The sequence below is a fragment of the Oryx dammah genome, unplaced genomic scaffold, assembly GCF_014754425.2.
Source record: "Oryx dammah isolate SB20612 unplaced genomic scaffold, SCBI_Odam_1.1 HiC_scaffold_11099, whole genome shotgun sequence".
In the NCBI taxonomy this organism is placed as follows: domain Eukaryota; kingdom Metazoa; phylum Chordata; class Mammalia; order Artiodactyla; family Bovidae; genus Oryx; species Oryx dammah.
In genome coordinates, this window is record NW_024080493.1 from 9,834 (window position 1) to 16,726 (window position 6,893).

Here is a 6,893-nt window from a genome sequence, read left to right on the forward strand (position 1 = left end):
ATTTTGCAGTACAAAAGGTATTATGAAAATAAAGTTATCACAGACTTAGTAAAAAATGTTTACGTAAGAGCAAAAAAGTTATTTAAATTCTTTCTAATTAGAATCCTAATGAAAAGAAATTGTATTTTTAAAAATAATAATGAAAGGCTAAAAAACTGGAAAATGTAATAAATGTAATAGAAAGATTGAAAATTAAATCAACAAAATCTTCCTGAAAAAAAAGACAAAGAAATGTAATATATGGTAGAAAAGATAAAACACAGAGACTTGACCTCAGAATATCAAGTAACAGAGTTAGAGAGAAAAAGAGAAACATGAAGGAGGAAAATTATGGAAAGAAGTAAAAGAAAAATTTCCAGTTATGAATGACTTAATTCTTTACATAGAATGAGGACTTTCATATATTCAGCAAAATTAATGAAAAAAGACTCATCACTACATACATTTAAAATTTTTTAAGTCATTTTAAAATTCTGAACTCCTTCATGGATCACTACCTTGTGGCAAATGGGATAGCATAATTCAATGAAGCCGTGAGCCATGTCATATATGGACACCCAAGATGAACAAGTCATAGCAGATAGTTCTGATAAAACGTGATCCTCTGGAGGGGGTAATGGCATACTACTCCAGTATACTTGCTGTGAGAACCCCATGAACTGTATAAAGAGGCAAAAAGATATGACAACAAAAGATGAGACCCACCCCCTCCCCAGGTCAGAAGGTGTCCAATATGCTACTGGGGAAGAGCAGAGGACAACTACTAATAGCTCAGAAAGAATGAAGCGGCTGGGCCAAAGCAGAAGCCACACTCAGCTGTGGATGTGTCTGGCAATGAAAGTAAAATCTGATGCTGTAAAGAACAGTATTGCATAGGAACCTGGAATGCTAGGTTAGGTAAACTGAGGTTGTCAAGCAGGAGATGGCAAGAGAAACCATCAACATCTTAGGAATAAGTGAACTGAGATGGACAGGAATGGGTGAATTTAATTCAGATGACCATTATATCTATGACTGTGGGCAAGAATCCCATAGAAGAAACAGAGTAGCCCTCATAATCAACAGGAGTCCAAAATGCAGTACTTGGGTGCAACCTCAAAAACTACAGAATGATCTTGTTTCTTTTCTAAGGTAAACCATTCAACATCACAATAGTACAAGTCTATGCCCCAACCACAGATGCTGAAGAAGCTGAAGTTGATCAGTTCTGTGAAGACTAGAAGACCTCCTAGAGCTAACACCAAAAAAAAATATGTCCTATTCACCACAGGGGATTGGAATGCAAAAGCAGGAAGTCAAGAGATACCTGGAGTAACAGGCAAGTTTGGCCTTGGAGTACAAAATGAAGCAGGGCAAAGGCTAACAGAACTCTGCCAAAAGAATGCACTGATCATAGCAAATACCCTTTTTCAACAATACAGAAGACTCTACACATGGACATCACCAAATGGTCAATATCAAAATCAGATTGATTATATTCTTTGTAGCTGAAGATGGAGAAGCTGTATACAGACAGCAGAAACAAGACCTGGAATTGATGGTACCTCAGATCATCAGCTCAGTTCCTCACAGCAAAATTCAGGCTTAAACTAAAGAAAGTGGGGAAAACCACTAGGCCAGTCAGGTACAACTTAAATCAAATCCCCTATGAATATACAGTGGAGGTGATGAATAGATTCAAGGGATTAGATCTAGTAAACAGAATGCCTGAAGAACTATGGAGAGAGGTTCATAATATTGTACAGAAGATAGTGAACAAACCATTCCAAAGAAAAAGAAATGCAAGAAGGGAAAGTGCTTGTCTGAGGAGGCTTTATAAATAGCTCCTATAAATGAATAGAGAAAAGAAGAGAAGCAAAAAGCAAATGAGAAACGGAAAGGTACACCCAACTAAATGCAGAGTTCCAAGGAATAGCAAGGAGAGATAAGAAAGTGTTCTTCAATGAACAAGGCAAAGAAATAGAGGAAAACAACAGAGATCTCTTCAAGAAAATTGGAAATATCAAAGGAACATTTCATTCAAAGATAGGCACAGTGAAGGAGAGAAACAGTAAAGACCTAATAGAAGCTGAAGAGATCAAGAATAGATTGCAAGAATACAAAGAAGAACTGTACAAAAAAGACCTTAACAATCTGGATAACCACAATGGTGTGGTCACTCACCTAGAGCCAGACATTCTGGAGTGTGAAGTCAACTGGGCCTTCAGAAGCACTGCTGCCATTAAAGCTAGTGGAGGTGATAGAATTCCAGCAGAGCTATTTAAAATCCTAAAAGATGATGCTATTAAATGCTGCACTCAATATGTAAACAAATTTGAAAAACCCAGCAGTGGCCACAGGGCTGGAGAATGTCAATCCTCATCCCAGTTCCCAAGAAGGGCAGTACAAAGAATGTTCACACCACCAGACAATTGCACTCATTTCCAAAACTAGTAAGGTTATACTCAAAATCCAGCAAGCTAGGCTTCAGCAGTATGTAAACTGAGAACTTCCAGATGTTCAAACTGGATTTAGAAAAGGCAGAGGAACCAGAAATCAAATTGCCAACATTCACTGGATCTTAGAGAAAACAAAGAAATTTCGGAAGAGCATCTAACTCTGTTTCATTGACTATGCTAAAGCCTTTAACTGTGTGGAACAAAACAAACTATGGAAACTCTTAAAGAGATGGGAATACCAGACCATCTTACCTGTCTCTTGAGAAACCTGTATGCAGGTCGAGAAGCAACATTTAGAACCTTGTATAGAAAAACTGACAGGTTCAGGATTGAGAAAAGTGTATGACAAGGTTGTTTATGGTCACCCTGTTTATTTAATTTATATGCAGATCACATCATGCAAAAAGTTGGGTTGGGTAAGTTACAGGCTGAAATCAAGATTGTCCCAAGAAATATCAACTTCTGATATGCAGATGATACCACTCTAATAGTAGAAAGTGAAGAGAACTAAAGAGCCTGTGGATGAGGATGAAGGAGAGTGAAAAAGCTGGCCTAAAACTCAGTATTAAAAAAACTAAGATCATGGCATCCGGTCTGATCACTTTAAGGCAAGTAAAAGGGGAAAATGTGGAAGCAGTGACAGATTTCCTCTCCTTGGGCTCTAAAATCACTGCAGATGGTGACTGCAGCCATGAAATTAGAAGACGATTGTTTCTTGGAAGGAAAACTATGACAAACCTAAACGGTGTGTTAAAAAAAAGCAAAGAGATCATTTTGCAAAAAAAAGGTTCATATAGTCAAGGCTATGGTCTTTCCAGTGTCACCTATGAATGTGAGAGAAGTCAAAACACCAAAGAAATGAAGCTTTTGATCTGTGGTGTTGGAGAAAACTCTTGAGAGTCCCTTGGACAACAGGGAGATCAAACCAGTCAATCATATAGGAGATCAACCCTGAATACTCATTGGAAGGACTGATGCTGAAGCTGAATCTCCAATACTCTGGCCACCTGATGTGAACAGCTAACTCGCTGGAAATGACCCTGATGCTGGGAAAGATTGAGGCAAGGAGAAGAAGGGATGAGAGAGGATGAGATGGTTGGATGGCATCACCGATTCAATGGACGTGAACTTAGGCAACCTCCAGAAGATGGTGAGAGACAGGGAAGCCTGATGTGGAGTTGTGAAGAGCAGACACGACTTGGAGACTGAACAGCACCAAAATTCTGAAAATCTCAAGTGTTAAAAGAAGATCATCTCAGTAGAGGAAACAAAACTAAACAAACAAAACAGACCTATGTTAAACTGTCAAATACTTCTATCATTAAGAAATGAGAAATGCCTGGAAGTTCTGAAGGAAAATTATTTTCTGTTAATAAATATATACTTTTGCAAAATCACAATCAGGTACAAAGAAAGAATATAAGTACTGTTAGACATGAAAGGATATAAAATGAACCTACCACATATGATTTTATTGGAAACTGATTAAGAATGTGACTTAGTAAAGTGAGGTTGTTAATCAGGAAATAAGAATGTACTTGGGGAATAACATCAGCAACATGATCAAAAAAGAGTCTTCACTTGTATCTCCCTCTCAACAATTTGACGTCCATCCCTGGACAAAGATGTCTTTGTGGGAGCTATGGGATCCAACAGCATATGCTAAAGAATCCAGGAGGAGACTCGCCCACCCAAGCATCACATAACAAGCCTACAGACCTTGGTCATGGCTAGGGACCCTGCAATGGCCCATAAACTGGCTCAGAGCTTCTTAGCTATGATCTGGAAGCCCCTGGAGAACAACCTTAGACACTTTGTGGAAGTCTAACTTTCCAGTGGATAACTTCAAGGACACCACTGGAGCAAAGAAATATAATTTGGACACATTGGAAAGAGTAGGAGGAAGACCTCACTCCTCCTCAAGGCAGCACAGCTTGGTGCCAAGAAGGACCTTCTCAACCCATGAATTATCCTGGAGGGGAAAGTGAGAACTTGTGAGGGAACATCTGTCTTCCTCAACTGTGCGGGAAACTGCCGAAGAGATTCGTTTCTCTCTTACCCTATCCAGAGTACCCTATGTCATGAGCTACATAACTAGGGTGGGAAGAGGCTGGTAAGGTGGCAGATAGAGCTCTAGGAAGATATGAAAAAGGCACAGATTCCTCAAGAAGTCTACTAACAATCCACTGATTCAAGCCTCATCATTGGATCCCGTCAACCTGCCCAGGCACTCCTAACAGTACCTGCACCTCACCCACACACACTCCACACTGTAGTCAGCTCCCTGTGTGCACTCCTGACAACAGCAAGAGTGAGCTCTGGCAGACAACTAAAAAGCAGCACAGAAAGCCAGTCCAAAGCCAGTCCCTGTAGGCCAGGGAGAGAACAGGAACTTGAACTTCAGCTCCATTCTTGGAAAAGCAGAAGGGAAGCTGTCAGCATCCAGCATGTTGCATTGCAAAATCAAGGGAGGGCATACAATTTAAAGAATTCTGTCGCAGGAAAGAACAAGAAGTGTGGTGCAGGCACATCCATAAAAGCTCTGAGAGGGTCTTAGAAGCTCCAGAAGACCAACAAAAAAAAAAAGAGAGAGAGAGAGATTATAGAAAAACTGAACGAATGTTTTGGCCAACCCAGTATTTCTTTCCTGAAGTCAGCTAGTAAAACCTAGTATGGATGTGAGAGCTGGACCATAAAGAAAACTGAGCACCGAAGAATTGATGCTTTTGAAATGTGGTGTTGGAGAAGTCCCTTGGACTGCAAGGAGATCAAACCAGTAAATCCTAAAGGAAATCAGTCCTGAATATTCACTGGAAGAACTGATGCTGAAGGTGAAGCTCCAATACTTTGGCCACCTGATGTGAAGAGCTGACTCATTGGAAAAGACCCTGATGCTTGGAAAGATTGAAGGTGGGAGGAGAAGGGGACAACAGAGGATGAGATGGTTGCATGGCATCACCGACTTGATGGACATGAGTTTGAGCAAGCTCCAGGAGTTGGTGATGGACAGGGAAACCTGGCATGCTGCAGTCCATGGGGTCGCAAAGAGTCAGACATGACTGAGTGATTGAACTGAACTGAGAGGTGATGATTGCTACTTCAAAGGCAGAGACAGAAATGCAAGACTTCAATAAACATGAAAAATCAAAGAAACACAATATCACCAAATAATCTTCCAGTAACTGACACCAAGACATGGAAATCTATAATTTACCCAATAAAAGTTTATTCTAAAGAAACTCAGTAAGTCACAAGAAAACACAGTAAGACAATTCAGTAAAATCTGGAAAATAATAAATGAGCAAAATTAGAAGCTTAATAGAGAGATAGAAATCATAAAAAACATAAATTAGGAATATAAAAATATAATAGATTAAATGAAAAATGCAGTAGTGTCAAGAATAGAGTGTATCAAGCAGAAGAAAGAATTAGAAGCTAAGAACTTTGAAATTATCCAAGTCAGAGTAAAAGAAAGAAAAAAGAATAAAAAGTGAAGAAAGCCTATGTGATCTATAGAATACCATCAAATGTAACCCTCTTTGAATTGCTGGCATCCCAAAAGAAGAGAGAGAGGAAAAGGAACAAAAAGCTTATTTAAAGAAACAATGGCTGAGAACTTACCAAATCTGAGGAGAGAGTTGGATATAAGTTCATAAAGCTCAAAGATTAAGAAACAAATGCAACTTAAATAGATCTTCTCAAAGACGTATTATTAAAAAAAAACTGCAAAAAATCAAAGATAAGATAATCTTAAAAGCAGCAAGAGAAACTAAGCTGGTAATTTACATGGAAAACATAATAAGGATATCAGATTTCTCAACAGAAACTTGACATTTAAGGACAGAGAATGATGACATATTCAAAACTTGCTGAAAGAGTCTGGGTCATGAGGTAGCTGAAGGAAGGTCATGAACTCACCTCCTCCAATGAACAAACTCAGTCTACAGCTACAAATGGAATAATTTCCTCTGGAAGAAAAAAAAAATCTAAAAATTGGTTCAACAATGCCTGCACATCAGGCAAATGAGAGAAAAACCACATCAAGGCAGGAGAGGGAGAGTCATACACTTGCCATAAACCCCACCCTGGGCACAGCAACCCACAGTTGGGAAGGAACTCAAAACCAAGAGCTTCTCCTGAGGAGCAAGGGGTGTGATCACAATAACAGGCATCCCAACTAGTAAGACCTGCACCTAAGAGATAAGCCCCCCAAACATTTAGCTTTGAAAGCCAATGGGTCTCATGTTTTGAGTGAACTCAAAAATGGCTTTCAAAGGAATCACACACAGACTCACTTGACCCAGGTCCCAGCGCAGAAGCAACCATTTGTAAAGTATTCAGACTTTATGGGAACGAGGCTCATTTGATGACCTTAAAATGTTAGCCTAAGGGACAGGGGCCTGCTAGGATACCTTCCTGGGACAGAGGCTGGCAGGCACAATTTTGCTCTCTCTT